Source organism: Mirounga angustirostris, unplaced genomic scaffold (assembly GCF_029215605.1).
Source record: "Mirounga angustirostris isolate CCGP_5_RB_7025 unplaced genomic scaffold, mMirAng1.0.hap1 SCAF_3, whole genome shotgun sequence".
NCBI lineage: Eukaryota > Metazoa > Chordata > Mammalia > Carnivora > Phocidae > Mirounga > Mirounga angustirostris.
In genome coordinates, this window is record NW_026991711.1 from 95562237 (window position 1) to 95579927 (window position 17691).

The following is a 17691-nucleotide window of genomic DNA, read 5'->3' on the forward strand; positions in this document are numbered from 1 at the left end:
AACCAGGGATGAAGTCTTGGTTGGATGTGGTTGTTTAGGAAGCTTAAGTGGGGAAGTGGGAGAAATGGGCAAAGAAGAGCTAGAACCAGTGAAGCATGTGTTGTTGAGGAGGGACTCAAGTCCATGAGGTAACCTCTGCAAAGCCATGGGGAACATGCCTCAGAATTGACCCAGGGGATATGGGGAGGCTGGTCATTTATCCACTGAATCCCTTGGTGGAGTGTAACCCCCTTCTTTTCAGGGCTGTGCTTGAGTCAGCTGAGCAAACTCTGTGGTGCCAGAGAAAGCCCCCAGGGGGGAGAGGAAGAGAAGTGTGGGCAAGAGAACAGGCAACTGAGTACCACAGCTGAGGTGGGACTGTGGGGCTGTGGGACAGTGGCTCTACATTGGCTCAAATAAGAGAGTCAGTGTGAGCTGCTTCTTTTCAAACCAAACAGGCAACACTCTAGCCTGGGCTCAGAGGGGTCCAGAACTGGGGCTGATGGCGAGTGAGTGAGTCTGGTCCCCTTGCCTGTACTTCTAAGAGAAATTCTTCTTTTCCTTTTGGGACTGTCCCTTCTCTAACCTGGTAGAAGACTTTCTATTGTATGACCTTATCTAATAGCTCAGGTTAGCCAGTCAGAATCCTTTGGGACTTTACCTTTGGTATGTGAAGAGAGTTAGTTCATCTCTTAAGGGTCATTTAAGTCTGGGTGGATGGTGATTTTTTTTTCCATCATATTTGAGAATAAATCCAATATGCTGGACAGTACAGCATTAAGAAGAGAGAAGGAAGGAAATCATGTGAAAGAGAGAGAGAGAATTGGAACACATCATTTGAAAAACATATCTGAAGTAACAAGTCCTCATGAAGGCTCCCCTGATCCTTCACTCCCACCTCAAGCTAGTGGAGGTTGCCTTCCTCAGATAGTCAATTGCACCATGTTAGTAAGTCTATGTTTGTACTGAACATATTATATTGTAGTTGTCCAAGTGCCTAGAGCAGTCTGCCACTTGGATGTTAATAGTTGTTCCTGGAATGGATGAGGGACCATGTTGTCACTTTTCTGATTAGCCTTTCATTGGATTGAAGGAAAAGCACACTTTCTGGAGGTTACTGGATACTGTGGGGTTCCTCAGTGCTTGTTATGATCCCTCTTCATTGGTGGTATTTCGCATCACATGGGGCCAGAGAACCATGCTGTAGGCCCAAGGATGGTTGGGTTGAGTCATCAAATGGAAGCTCTTCTGGATGGCTCTTTGCAGAATTACTTCATGCAATAGGCTTTTCTAAAGGAATAGATAAAAGGGAGGCACAACTTCCTACATCAGCTAGAGATAGTCTATCCATTGAGAGTTGAGAGACAGGAGGTTCAGACTTTTCTGCTACATTGATCATCTTCAGCTAAGTGACCATTATGGCTCAGAAGGATTTTGACTCAGTCAAAAATGATGACTCATACAGAGAGGTATAAATAGAACATTAGGAGAGGCTAGGAATTCAAGTAGTTTCAAGATTTTCTTGAGTACCTACTATGTGCTTAAATATCCTTAGTTGATGTGGGGAGTTCAAGAGATATTAGAACATAGTTCTGGAGAAAATGGAAGGCATTGGACTGACTATCAAGGGCTTAGAGGTCAAGCATGGCCTTGTTACTAAGGATGTCACTTTTAAAGAAGTCACTTAACATCTCTATCCTCTAATTTACTCATCTGAATCATGGGCATGAGAGTCCAGTCCTTTCTGACAACATGTGGTCATCTAACAAGATAATGCATGTAGAAGGACAACTAGAAGTATGGCTGGTTAGGTCGTGTGAACCGTTATTAAGGGGGTCTCACATCTGAAGAGCACTTGCTATGTGCAAAGTAAGTGAGCAAAAATGAATGAGACATAGTCTGTCTTCCTCAACAGGGGTTCTAATTCTTAAATCCTGGAAACAGTTGACAGGTTTATTCATTTATTTATTCGGCAGATATTTGCTGAGCACCTAGTATGTGCTGAGTGCTATCCTGAGAGCTGGAGTAATAGCAGTGGACACAAACAGACAGAATCCTCATCCTCATGGAGCTTCTGTTCTCAAGTACACAGATGCAAGGGGGTGCACCAAGAAGAGACAGGGAGTGATGCGTATGGGCTGCAGACCAAAAACCTTAGCCTCATGTTCATCTTCAGAACACAGGGATCATGAAATGGAGCGGCTGCTTCAAAATGTTAATTGAGCTGAGAAGGTAGGACTATTGCCTTTTTCTTTCTTCTTATTCATGGTCCAGTCTTGGTCCTTATTTTCAAAGATCTAATCATTTTGAAAGGACCAGATATGACAAACACATGACCTCTCAGTGTCCCATATATGAAAAACCATGCCAGAAATTTCTTTCAGATTTAAGTGTCAGTGGCATATTTGTTTCTTCCGAAATGAATTTATTTTCTCGTACACAATGTGAATTTTGTAACTTATCTTATTTCCTATTTCACTTTGCCTGCTTGGAAGCTCAGGGCTGAGGCTGTAGCTCAACATTCATCACTAGAGATTTCTTTGATGAATATACATATGTATGTTCTCTCTATCCACTGGCCTTAGCTTCCTAGTCTCTTCATATCTTCACTAACCATTACTTACAATCCTTCTCTACATTATTGTGTTGTAAGTATTTTCTTATGCTGCCTCTAATCCTGTGTGGAATAGACTGGGGCTGTAGATTTTAGATGAAGAAAGAAATATAAGCCAATATCTCTAAGCCTAAATGCAGTTGTCAGTTCCAACTGGCATGCCCTCTCTTGATGTTTTCCTTGACTCTTCTTGAAAGCTGGGATACTAGAATTAGCCTTTCTTGGTGCGAGTGGGAAAGGAGAGGCCTCAGCAAGCCTACGGTGGGCACCTGTGCCTTGTGATGGGGGTGCATCAGAGAAGTTTTTACAGTGTTGGACATAGCCAGCTTCTTTCCTCAGCATTTAACTCAATTCACATGTATTATGCTTCTTGGCTTGTTTCTTGCTTTTTCCCCTCCATCTTCCCCATTAGAGTATAAGCTCCCGGAGGGCGGGGAGGCGGAAGTCTCTCATGTTCACCAGTGTCTATCCAGGGCCGTGCACTTTGCTTCACACTCTACTCATGCTCAACAAAAACGGGTCCAATGAATAAGCAGAGTAGACACGGATCTAATTGACAGTTAAGCCTCAAAGCCTTAGCTTTAGAAAGTTCATGGACAGAGGAGAGCAGCCAAAGGAGCAGAGAGTGGCTTGCTACAAGTGACACCTAAGCTGGGATTTGAGCAGGCGACTTTGCCGGCTAGTGATCGGTCCCTTGCCAAGAGGTCTGATGGGGATGTCACCTCCAGACTCACCTCCACTGCAGGAAAATCAACTGCTCCAGGAGGGCCAATGGATGGTAGTGCAGAAGGCTCATCTTCCTGCTAGAAGCATGACTGTCTGGGCTCTGATACTTTAAAGTGGATTTCCTTCCTTCCCCTCCCTCCCTCAATACTTCCCTTCTTCCTTCCTATCTTCCTCCCTCCCTTCCGTCTTTCCTTCTTAACAAAAATGTCTTGAGCACTCCCAAACCCTGGAACCTCTCCCTCCTATATTAGTTTCATATCACCATGTAACAAATTACCACAATTTCAGTGGCTTAAAACAACACACATTCATTATTCTGCCATTTCTGTAGCTCAGAAGTCTGTGCACTGCACAGCTGGGTTCTTACTTAGGGTCTCACCAGACAGAAATCAAGGTGCCAGCTGGAGCTGTGGTCCCATCTGAGGCTCAGGGTTTCCTTCCAAGCTCACTTGTTGGCGAAATTTCGTATCTTGTGGTTGTAGGACTAAGAGTCCTGCTTTCTTCCTGGCTAGCAGCCAGGGGCTTTCTTCGCACCTCGAGGCTGCTTGTGGTCCCCTGCCATGTGGCCCTCTCCAGTGAGGCAGTTTGCCCCTTTAAGGCCAACAGGAGACTCTTTGCTGTTTAGAATCACTCCGACCTTTTTGAAGGGCTCAACGGATTAGGTGAGGGTCACCTGGGATAATCTCCCTATTGATTAAATCAAAGTCACCCGATTAGGGACTTACTTATATCTGCAGAATCTCTTCTGCCATATAACGTAACACAGCCATGGGAGTCATGTCCCGTTATACCCACAAGCCCCACTCACACTCAAGGGGAGGGGATGATGCAAGGCATGTACACCAGTTGGCTGGAATCTTGGGGGCCATCTTAGAGTTCTGTCTACCGCCTCTCCCTTCCCCAGCCTTTCCTTAGGCTCAAAACGGACTTTGTCATAAAATGGTGTTATCTGTCTCTTAGGAAAAGAGGAGAGGAGTTGGTGTAGGGCAGAGGTTCTTCACCAGGCTGGTTTTGGTCCCAGGGGACATTTGGTAATGTCTGGAGATAATTTTGGTTGTCACAACAGGGGCGAGGGGGTGTAGGCGCTACTGGTATCAGAGGGTAGAGGCCAGGGACATTGCTAAATATCCGACAATGCACAGGACAGCTGCCCCCGCCCAACACTGAGTGATGGGTTTTCTGGCCCAAAAGGTCACTAGTGCTGAGGCTAAGAAACCCTGGCCTAGGGGATGAAGGAATGAAGCTTCTGTGTTGGAATTGGGGTGTAGAGGAGGTAGGGCTAGTGTAGCCACAGGAAATGGAAACCAAACCTTGTAGAAATGGGTAAGGTGAATGAACACGAATACCTCCATGCGTGAGTTGTGATATAGGATCTTTATTCCATCAGACATGGAACAGGTACAGGAAGGACCAGGATACCCGAGGGAAGTCAGAAATTCTGAAACCAGCAATCTCTTGGCATATCTAGGATTTGAGGCTGGAGGGCTTTCTGTGTGTGTGTGGGGGGGGGTTGCGCAGCGGGGAGAGTTGGATAGAAAATCAGCTATCTTAGTAGGGCTAAACCATCAGGTCAGAAACAAATAAAAACAGCTTATTGTGATCAAATGAAAACATACCTCTCCAACTACCTTGCAATTTGCTCAAAACTCTTCTAGACAGTCCTTACTAGACTTTTGGGGTTAGAAGGGACGTCTAGGGCTGGGACTGCAAATCCAAATGCCTACAGGCACCAGGCAGGTGGAGTAGAGAAGTCAGGGCCTGATGGGGACTGTGGCTACCTGCAAGGCACCCACCTGTCCTCTCCTGCACACTGCAAGAATAAGGACCCAGTATTGCCTGTCTGATTTTTCAAATGAAGCTGGAGAGTTAGATTTTTATTTCACATCTCTTAGTTTTCAAATGTTGGCAGTGGATTTCTCCATCAACATCATCATCATCATCATCACGTTGCCTCCTGCATGCTGGGCTGCACCTGACCCTGGCCCCGGATCACTGCTCTGTAGCCCGACTCTCATCAGCCAGCAAGAGCTCGTGGTGCTGATAACAAGAGAGTCCCAGTTATAGGGGCTTCAACACATTGGGGATTGATTTTTCACGTAAAAAAAGCCCAGGGCTGGGTAGTCTAGGGCTGGTATGGTGGTGTCCTGAATTGGTTCACCAAGCACTCAAGGGCCTTGGTTTTACAAAAGAACATGGACTTGGGGTCATCACTCCAGTGCTAATGATCGTTTCACTGATAACCAAAGTCTACCTGTGCTCTGTTCCCCTGCCTTTCTGTGTGCCCACGAGGCTTTGTTTCAATGCCGAATCAAAACTTTAAGAGGATGTTATAAACAGTAACGAAACTTCACGTGTAGGAGACCAATTGTGTTCATAGCACAACTGAAGCGAGGCATCTTGAACATCTATGACCACGTGCATGCACGTTCAGGTCGTGACAACTATGCCCCGACTGCCACCTGGTTAACACCAACTCCAGGAAGCATCCTGCTTTTAGGGAGGTTACATTGCGGGAAAATACTGTGTCTTAGAATCAACAAAATGTGTGGTTTTTATTTGGGGTCAACTCTGGGGGTGAAACTACTCAGAGACCCTGGGTGCTGGACCCCATCCTTGCCACTAGTCCTGTCTTCTTGCGTTGGTTTCTCTCCTTCGATTCTATTCTGAGTGGCCCAGTCTCAGTTCCCCAGTTTCAGCTGGCTCTGGGGATCCGCAGTGAGGACTCAAGGACAGGACAATGGTTTCCCCAAGGGCTCACATGGCAGCTTTGTCCTACAGAGCTGTCCTTGCCGAGGCTCGCTTTCCTCATTTATGAGATGGTAATAATTGTGCCTTCTTCCTGGCATTAGTCTGTGTATTGAGTTAAATAGACATCAAGTTCCTAGCACAGTGTTTGACCTAATAGCAGCTTAATAAACATTAGCTTCCTTTTCCATTTACAGAACTCATTCACCTACAAGCTGTTTTCCATTTCCTCGACTCACTGGGGAAAAGCCCAACTCACAATGTGTGGGTTATAGTCTCATTGATCCAGGCTCTTCTGTCCTTTCCAAGTCAGGGTGTCTTCTGCCTGCTCATTAGGGTCTAACTGGAGATTTATCTTTCTATCTTAAGGTGTAGATCTATATACCTTTGTCTCCCATTAAAATGCCCCTTCCTCCTAAGTAACATTACAGAATTGCCACCAGGCATGTACTCCTTAAGATGAGCAGCTACTAGATCCTTTCTTGGGAAGAGATCTGAAGAGACAGAGGGGCCAGAGGACATTGGAAAACTGAAGGTGGAAGGAGGATGGAGGAAGGAGGGTGGGCTTCGGGGAAGCCGAGAAGGTCACCTATTCACCTAGTGAGTTTCACGATCAGCTGTTGTCTGTGGTGGCAGATGGTCTTGTTGCAGATTTCTGTTTCTTAATTCCCTAAATCCCCGTCTCCTCTTCTAGTATTTCTTCCCTCCTGGATCCTTAGGGATGCATTTTGTTCTTTTTCCAATTTCTTGAAGTGACCGCCCTGCTCTTTATTTTTCCGATGCTATGCATTGACCTTTGAGAGCAGCTTTGTTTTGCGCCCCCACCTTTGTGACATAGATTATCCTTTTATTTTCATAAGACTGCATAATTGTAGCATTTAGTTGGTTTCTTTCCTTTTTCTTTCTTTCTCCTCTTTGTTCATATCACTGTGGTCCCTTCTCCCCACCCCCACACCTAAGCTCTGAGGGTATCACAGAAAACACAAAGGCAGCATCCTCTTCTTACCAGAGGCACAAGACCCATGTTCATGTCCCCAAACAGTCAAGTCACCAGAGGCTGCATAGGAGGTAAAGTGAACATTCCATGACCACACATATCTACCACTGAGCCGAAGTGAGGACCCAGCATGTGTCAGTGGTGTAGCCATAGTTTGGCCTTGTTGTTACTTGCAAGAAATACTCATTTTTCATGATCATTTTCATTTATCGAGTTGAATGTGTGTGCCAAGTACTGCATTAGGTAGTGAAGAAGACAGAAACACCCCTTGCTCTTATAGAGCTTTCAGTCTGGTAGAGAAGATGAGCATTAAACAAGAAATCACCCAGGAAAACTGGAGGAAGAAAGTGCTGGCTGGGAGGGCCACAGCTGCGTCAGACTTGGAACAAAGAAATCCATTTCGTGGGTGAATGGCAGTGGGAGCGGTGTCCCTGGGGGTGAGCTTGAGCTGCAATGTGAGGACTGAAACTGTAGGGAGCTGAGTGATACAGAGCTAGTGAAGGTGAGGAGGGTGAGTGGGCAGAATCAGCATGTGCAAAGGCCCTGGGGCTGGAGGCTGGGGAGGGAGGGTGGTACAGGGAAGCTACAGCAGCAGGTCGGGACCAGGCTCATGGATGGCCTTAGATCTGTGTTTTGAAGACATTTCCATTTTTCAGAAAGGCTCCGATCAGGTCTGTTCCTAGAAATGCTTTCTAGCTGCTGAACTGGCAACACATTAGAAGGGTTGAATGTGGGGGGATGCCTGGGTGGCTCAGTTGGTTAATCGCCGACTCTTGATTTTGGCTTAGGTCATGGTCTCAGGGTCATGAGATCGAGCCCCGTGTCAGTCTCCCTGATCAGTGGGGAGTCTGCTTGAGATTCTCTTTTCTTCTCCCTCTCCCTCTGCTCCCCTGCAACATTCTCTCTCAGATAAATAAATAAATCTGTAAGAAAAAAAAAGAAGGGGTGAGTGTGGTCATAGGAGGCCAGCCGGCAGGGCTCTGTGGGTCTGGGGGAGACTAGAGTAGCTCGGGCTGGCGGCACGTCAAGAGTGCATGGACCCAGGGGTGGGTACGCGGCAGGACCAAGAGGATGGAAGCCTCCTGGTGCAGTGGTGGGGCTGGAGTGCGTGGTTGAGGAGTGGCAGTGCCCACTGCTGCCGGGCCCTGTGGACGTGGGTTTCCCTTGGTGGTTATCTCTCTCCATCTCCATCGTCTGGTCTCTCCTCGCTGTTCTGAAATGCAGTTCCATGCGATCTGATTTGATGCGTGTTTCTGAGTTGGAGGGTTTGGTTTTAGTTGAGGTAGCGGCACCCCCACCCTTCGCAACCCCCCTGCAAAGCCAAGTGGAACCAGATGTCTAACCAGCTCCTGGCACCAAAAGGCTCATTTAAGACTAGATCAAGGGCCAGTGTGATTCGGGTGAGGGATGGGGGTTTTGAAGTGCTGGCCACATGAGATGATGTTTAGAAAGTCTCTTGTCACACCGTGTTGAAGTGCTTAAGAGAAAGGCTCCCCTCCCAGCCTTATCTTTGTTATGACTGCAGCGGCAGCGGGGGGTGGGGGGTGGGGGGGTGGTGTGGCAGGCACCTAACCGGCTGCCTTCGTGGAAACATAATGCGGGATGGGACGGTGGCCACAACAGGGACAGCCCGGGCTCCGTTTGTGAGAAGGGGTGGGAGGAGCCCCTCAGGGGAGGAGCGTCCTCCTGCCTCTGAGGGGGGCCACGTGGACTAGACCAGGGTCTACCAACCAGTCCAACATGTGGCACATTAACTGTGGCTTTTAGATCTGTATTCTGATGCTTTGGCATTTTGGGACCTTGGTGACTTTGGAGGGACTGCCCCTTTGGGGTTAGCCAATTCCTAGAGATCATAAACAACTCACCTGGCACACACTTTTTAAATACAAACCGACCAGTCCAGAGTCCACACCTCCAACTATGTCCTTTATTAGGCTCTGACACTCAGATCACTATCCACTACCACTACTCACCCCAGGACCGGGTACAGGACAACTAGGGACACCCCTGTCCCCCCAGAGCCCCCTGAGATTATTCAGACTAGCTGATCTCAAAAGTGCCTACCCTGACTCATCCATGCCTTCGTGCGCATCCGCAGCTCCTCTTGCTCCCACTGCCTCCTGACCCACCCTGTTGCTTCTCCGTGTGGCCCCTCTCGCTTGGGAACGGTGAGTAACCAACTGTATTTTCAATGACAGTCGTCTCCTGATCTGTTGACCTCACTGTACCTGACAGGTTCTGCTAGCACACTGTATTTTATTTTTATTTTTTAAATTTTATTTTATTTAAATTCAATGAACTAACATATAGTGTATTATTAGTTTCAGACATAGAGCTCAGGGATTCATCAGTCATGTATAACACCCAGTGCTCATTACATCACGTGCCCTCCTTAATGCCCATCACCCGGTTACCCCATCCCCCACCCCCCTCCCCTCCCCCAACCCTCAGTTTTTTTCCTATGATTAAGAGTCTCTTATGGTTTGTCTCCCTCTCTGGTTTCATCTTGTTTCATTTTTCCCTCCTTTCCCCTATGATCCTCTGTTTTGTTTCTTAAATTCCACACATGAGTGAAATCCTATGATAATTATCTTTCTCTGATTGACTTTTTCACTCAGCATAATACCCTCCAGTTCCATCCATGTCGTTGCAAATGGTAAGGTATCATTTTTTTGATGGCTGAGTAGTATTCCATTCTCTCTCTCTCTCTATATATATATATGTACACATATGTATGTATATATATGTATGTGTGTGTGTGTGTGTATATATATATATATATATATATACACACACACACACACTACATCTCCTTTATCCATTCACCTGTCGATGGACATCTGGGCTCTTTCCATAGTTTGGCTATTGTGGACATTGCTGCTAAAAACATTGCATGTGCCCCTTTGAATCACCATGTTTGTATCCTTTGGGTAAATACTTAGTAGTACAATTGCTGGGTCGTAGGGTAGCTCTATTTTTAACGTCTTGAGGAACCTCCATACTGTTTTCCAGAGTGGCTGTACCAACTTGTATTCCCACCAACAGTGTAAGAGGGTTCCCCTTTCTCAGCATCCTTGCCAAGCACACTATATTTTAGCATGGTGGGAAGCCAGAGTTTCATAACAAATAATAATGGTTCACACTCTCTTGAGCCCCATGCCTACTTACAACTGTGATGGGGGTGGGGTGTGCCATTTTTTGGGTCTAACAGATGAAGATAATCACACAGGAGTCCCTCCCCTTTCATGGATTCAGTTACTCACCAACAACTGTGGTCTGGAAGCAGATGATCTTCCTTCTGACGCATCGTCAAAGGTCAGTAGTAGCCTAAAGCTACGTCACTGTGCCCATGTCATTCCCCTCACTTCACCTCATCACATGGGCATTTTATCAACCCTCAGCATCACAAGAAGTGTGAGCACAGGACAATAAGATACTGTGAGGGAGAGAGAGAGACCACATTCACATAACTTTTATTACGGTATGTTGTATAATTGTTCTATTTTATTATTAGTTATTGTTAATTTCTTATTGTGTCTATTTTATAAATCAAATTTTATCATAGATATGTATGTATAGGAAAAAACATAGTATATGCAGCTTTCAGTAATATCCCTGGTTTCAGTAATATCTGTAGTATAACCAGGGTTCAGTAATATCCAGGGTTCAGTAATGGCCACTGAGGGTCTTGGAACGTATCCCCCATGGATAAAGGGTGGACTAATGTAGTTGTGGTGGTTTTTGACATGACCTCCAGTTCTTTGACACTCTTCCCATTGAGAAATGGGGTGTATGTCCCCTCTTCTCAAATCTGGGCTGGATCAGGACAGGTTTGACTGATAGAGTTAAGCAAAAGTGATTCTACTGACTTTGAAAGGAGATGAGAAATTCCTTGCAACTTCCATCTGGTCCTTTTGAGATGTTTGCTCTGGGAGATCCCAGATGCCCCGGAGCAAGTCTTATTACACAGAGAGGGCCATGCTGGAGAGGCTGCGTGTCGGCCACGCCCTTCTAGAATTCCCGATTCATAAAATCATGAACAAATTAAAGTGGTTATTGTTTTAGGCTCCTGAATTTGGGGGTTGTTATTCATTAATAGTATCTGAAACAGTAGAGTACATTTATAATAATGTAATAGGTAATCAATAACCCAGTATAAAGACATAATTTTCAAGAACACATAGTTTATACATTTCATGTAAAATTACTCATTTTGGAGCCGACATTCTCCCAGGCCATTTAAGTCATGGCCTACCATCTCTCTCTGCAACCCTTCTGGTTCTAGAAGGGAAACCCACAGTTACACTGGGCCTCAGCCAGCTGTCCCCTCCCCAGGATCTCTCTCTCACTACCCCGGGGGGAGCCCGTTACACGGGTCTCTCACGGTTGACCCTGTGAGTGGGAAATGGGGGCTCAGAATGCTATTGGCCTGGCAGGGGGAGCGGGACAGATAGGGCAGGTTGCATTTGAAGCAGGGACAGCAGAGGGCACCTGGGTGCCCATGGCAGAGGCGGGCCATCTATGATGTTGTGTTTGTTGAGGGAGCGGGGAGGATGGTTTTAGAGCGGCTCCCGACATGGGCTCTTGGCCGGGCGGGGATGAAAGCCCACGTCCCAGATCACTGACATCTTTCTTTTTTTTTTTTTCTGACATCTTTCTAATAACAGACAATACAAGGCCCTCATTTCTAAGGCCAGGTTGGGCAAATGCGCAGGCGCCAACAAGGATAGTAACAGCCACCACGTATTGGGCTTAGGCATATGGTGTGCCAAGTACGCTGTTCCCATGGTAACAAATTCCCATGACTTAACTACAAAGTGAGCTCTTCCTATCCCTATTTTCCAGCTAAGGAAACTCGGTTCAGAGAGGTTAAGTCACTTAGGTAAGGACACACAGCTAATAACAGGGGGTGCTGGCATTCAGAGCTACGTTTTCATTCATTCCTTCATCTAAGTCCACCCTTAGTGTGATGCTCCCGGCACTGGCGAAGCACTGGGACTACACAGTGGACAAGGCAGGTGAAGTCTAGGAGGGGAGGAGACAAGATGTTGGGAGAACGGCATCAAATCAGGAAAGTATTTTCTGACGGAGATAAGCCCCGTGACAGAGATAAGTGGGAGTGAGGTGCAAGGGAGTATTTAGGGAGGTGAGGGGGTAGAGGATGAGTCCACCATTACAGCCATGCCCTGTCCCCTCTGATGCTGAGCTATGTCCAGCTGATGTCTACGGATCTACAGCCTGGGCACCTTGGTGTCATAGGACTGTAGGATCTGCTAAAGCTGGGTAGCACAAAAGGAGGAGCAGATATCCTGGGAGAATGGATGTTGGACTAAGAGTCTGGAGATCCGAATTGTGGGGCTAACTTTGCGGTAGATTTGCTGTGCAACCTTCGGCAAAATGCTCATGCTCTTTGGACCTCACCGCTACAATGGTGCACAATGGCGAGGGTCACGTGAGCAAAGCTGCACGGCGCCCTAAGGTTCCCGAAGATTCTGAGCCCTCTTTTCCCCTCAACTCTCTTTTTGGATTGACCAGCATCTGTCTGATCTTCAACAGGTCACGGAGAGTGGATACCACTTGCTTTTCCCTTAGCTGCCCCGGGCTTCGCTCTTCCCATCCTCCTGTCCTGGTGGCATGGGGGAAGCACTCTCTGCTGCCATTGATAGCAGCTTGATATTAAGCTGTCCTTTTGTCACAGCAGGATTTAGCGCACTCTCCATTCTTGGCACTTGGCGGCCTGGGAGTCCCCGGCTGCCTCTTCCTCTATCAGAACCCTCCAGGCTTTCCTCTCTTTGTCACTCCAATTCCTGCTCAAAAGCTCTGAGTTATCCTTTTCAAGCACATGTGCTCCTGCAAATCTATTTCCCCACTGGCACCTTTTGCTTTGTCGGGAGCAACCTGTTGGTTTTTCCAAGACAGCAGTACATTGTCTCTGATGCCCCACCACCTCCCCCACCCCCTGGATGCCCCCCTTCCTTCTCAGGCTTGTGCGTGGTGAGAATACCCGGGGTGGGATTTTCATTTTCTATGGCTGGGGCCAGTCCCTGGCTGGTGTGTGCCCCAAACCCCATCATTGGCATTCTCTTTCCTTCTACTGACTTCTCCTTTGTTGTGAACTCCATACATTCAGAGGGGTTTGCAGACCTCTGTACTGTAAATTCACATGACTCAGAAGCTCTGGGCAGGGGTTTGTGTGTGTGGGGGGGTGTCTATAAGAAAGAGATAGATAGATAGATAGGTGATAGATACAGAGAATTTATGCATGAGTGGGTGAATACATGTAAGCATATCTCAGAGTAGACAGAAAGAAGGAGCTTTGGTCACCTGCTTCCCCTAACCCACCGTAATAGAAAGAATCACTCCTTCTACCCATCCTCTTGAAATATACACTTCTGTAGTCACACAGCTAATGAGCTGTGGGCTGATCCTTTAGAACTAGATCTCTCACTTGATCTATAAATACTTATTGAGCACATACTAGAGCCCAAGAATTTTACACTGCTCTCAGAGGGGCCCATATGTTGGTGCTGGTGGGAGTGGGCATGATTCAGTGTGAGAGCAGATAGGAGTCTGGAGCAAGATCTCAGAGCTTCCCAGGGAGAGGGCTGACCCCTGTCTCTGGTCTTCCCCCACTGCACGCTGACTCGTTCACTGTCTCTGCTGTCACTGCATCTTTCTATCCTCTGTACACGGCGATTGTCACACTGGATCTTATACACGTCTGCTTCTCTGGCTAGATCAACGGGCCGAGAGCACGGATGTCCACATCCCTGCATCTCACTCTGTTCCTGGCATGTAATAAGTGCTTAATATTTGTTTGAGGACTTGATGTTGAAAATAAATAGAACAAATTTCTTCATCTCTGGGCTGAGGATTATTTTTGAATTCCATGGCAAGAAAAATATTCTAGGTGGCTTCTCTGGTCTCTTTAGTGTGAGTGATAGCCCGAAGCATAGGGATTTGGAGACTTAAATCAAGTACTTAAAGGTAAACAAGGCAGATTTGAACAACCATTTAAAATATATTCACTTATTTGTGGAACATAAAGAATAGCATGGAGGACATTAGGAGAAGGAAGGGAAAAAAGAAGGGGGGGGGAATCGGAGGGAGAGATGAACCATGAGAGACTATGGACTCTGAGAAAGAAACAGGGTTTTAGAGGGGAGGGGGGTGGGGGGATGGGTTAGCCCAGTGATGGGTATTAAGCAGGGCACATACTTCATGGAGCACTGGGTGTTATACAAAAACAATGGATCGTGGATCACCACATCAAAAACCAATGATGTATTGTATGGTGACTAATATAACATAAAAAATTAAAAAAATTAAAAAACAAATAAAGAAAGAATAAATAAAATATATTCATTTAAATATATTCCCATCCCAAACCCTAACAAACTACAGTGAAGGAATTGAAAAGTAAAAACTCCTAAGGACAAAGAGAACAAGGGAGGAGATGACAACACTTGAGATACGACCAGAAAATGTTTGGAGGTGGAAAGTGGACAGACAACCAGGAACTTACTTAGCAGAGGAGGAAGGCAGAAAGCCAGCTTATCAGGCTGGGGAGAGAGTTGGGGGAGGCCAGCAAGAAGCAAGCATCCCACAGCAGAACCCCAGAAACCTCAGAAGTTGGAGACATTGAGTAGCTCTGAAGGTGAAGGTCAGGAGCTTCAAGCAGTAAGACAGTTCAAAGTCTTTGAAGAGCAGATGGACCCCGAGACTTTCTCTCCCATTCCATGCAGCAGGCAACTGGCCCTCCCCTCCTGCAGCGGCACAATGGAAAAAAACTCTGGAAAAAAGAGCAAAGAGCCTCCACCTTCCAGGACACCAGCACAGTGGGGAGGGGTTGCCACACTAAGAACAGGGGATTGAGGGCAAGTCTACATTCCGAACAGTGAGACTCCATCCTTCCCCTTCTCCTCTCTGCGGCTTGGCTCCCTGAAAACCGCCCTCTGGGCTTTGTGCCTCCTCGTTGGAGATGGAGGAAGCTGACCAGTTCAAAAAAGACAGACCAGACATTTGGAGGATCCTAATGAAAAAGCTGGCTCGCCGTATTCTCACCTGCAGGAAGCTCTCCTGTCACCACGCCGCATCCCTGCACTCAGAGCTTCCAGGAGGCATCCGGTCCCCGTCACGTGAGCATGATCCGGCAGCCAAGGCTCAGCAAACATTGAAGGAAAGCCTCTGTTAGGAATATTGGACAGAGAAAATGCAGAAACAGAGAAAGACTATAATATATTCATATGATCAGAGAGATAAAGCAGGTTGTATCTATTAAACATGAACAGGAGGCAATAAAAAAGGACATTCAGAGAATGAGAAGGAGCTGTTGGAAATTAAAGATCTAAACATATTAGAGAGTTTAATAGAAACTTTGGAAGATTCATCCACGAAATTTCTATAACAGGGGAAGAAAAACACAAAGAGATGGGAAATAGGAGAAAGAGGATGGGAAAATTAGAGGAGCAGCCAGGATGGCCAACACTTTATTCATAGGCTTTCAAAAATAAAGACTAGGAAAAATATAAGGGGGGAATTTTCAAAGAATCAACACTGACAGTTTTCCTAGAACTGAAGGTCATGGGTTTCCTGACTAATGGGGTCCATGAAATACCCCGCACATGCACACACACGCATGTACATGCACGCACACACATGCACTATCCACACCACACATGCAAACACGTGCACAAACACATTGCACTCGGACCATGCACACGCCACACACACACACACCACACAGATGCACACACACAATACACACATACACAAAACATACATATACCTTACACATGCACACACGCCACATGCCACACGCACGCACACACACCGCATCATGCACATGCACACACACACATGCACTATCCACACCACACATGCAAACACGTGCACAAACACATTGCACTCGGACCATGCACACGCCACACACACACCACACAGATGCACACACACAATACACACATACACAAAACATACCTATACCTTACACACGCACACACACCACATGCCACACACATGCACACACACCACATACCCATGTACTCTGACAAACGCCACACATTTGCCACACACACACACTCACCCCAACACGCACACACACACCACGCACATACACATTCCCACAAACACACCACGGATACACATCATACACTCACCACACACACACCGCACTATCCATATTCCACAACACACGCACACATACACTCTCACGAACATGCCACATGCACTCACCCCCAACGTGCACACACCGCACACGACACACAGCACGTACGCTATAACGCACGTGCAGTCTCACAAACACACTGCACACTATATACACACCACACTCCACACACACTCCACAACACACATACTTCCTCACTAAGACACCGCGCACACACACCATATATACATCCCCCCCGGCCACAGCAGACACTCCCCACACTATGCACACTCACCATACAGACACACACCACACACTACACACAAGCTGAAACCAAGAAACACGGATTTTCAGGACACAGAACATCAAGGTGGGATCCTTAATTTTTCCAGAGTAGGAGAAGAAACAAAACACGGGACACAGACGGCAAGTCACGGGGCAGGAAAGCCGTAGGATTTTTCTCCAAGTGTGGCCTCACGGAGATCCTGGCCCTCATGAAGAAGAAAAGATGTGACTTACGTATTTTTCAATGAAAAGAAAATTGGCTGATGATCAGTGCTTCTCAGCAGACTCCCTTCCTCCCTCTCCCCCGCCACGCTCAGGGGGAAGATGCTGCAGGGAGTCCCAACCAGGCATTCAGCGTCTGCAGTGTGTCTCTAAAGGAGCCCAGGACTGAGCCTGGTCCTCGAGGTTCTCAGGACCTTCTGCTCAGAACTCACCTGCACAGTCTGTCACTCATTCCTTTAAGGGACGGAGTGTGGAGGCAAAGCAGCCCATAAGGAAGGGTTGGTCATTGGCCCTGTGGCTCTGTGGCTTGCAGTGTCCCTGTCAGTGTGACAAGGGGTGGCTCGGCCTTGCCCGGGGCTCTCCCTGGCCAGAGGGGGCCCATTCCCCAGGGCTGGCTACACAGCTCTTACAGAAATGGTGCACGGACTTCTGCACTTGCGTCGTCCCAGCTGCCTCCACCCATTGAGCTGAGGGACCCTGCGCAGAGCAGGTGGTGACGTTCCTGGAGGTGTCCCTTCTCACCAACTCTGGGTTAGTACTTAGCCCAGAGTTCAGCTCCCAGCCTTCGGGCCCATTCTGTCTGGCTGCTAACTGCACCACCCCTCCCCACACAGAAGGTAACGGAGGACACCCCATGTGGTGGACTTACAGAGGGACGTGAGTCTGAACCCCAGCACTGCCTCTTTCCAGGAGCACATTCTAGAACCTCTCTGAGCCTTCGTTTCCCTGGACACAAACTGATGGGATTGAACAACAAGATCTGTAAGGCTTTCCTCAAATCCAGGCCTCAGTCAGCCCTGGGGATTAATGATGAACAAGACACAGGCTTTCCGGTTGGACTCCTAGGCTTGCAGCCCAGTCAAGCAAATACACAGAAATTATAGCACTTGGAGGGTGAGGAGTGGCAAAAGGGAAGTCTGGGGGAATGTAGGCCCTCAGGATAGGGGCATACGACCTGCTGGGTCTGGGGGTGGGGGG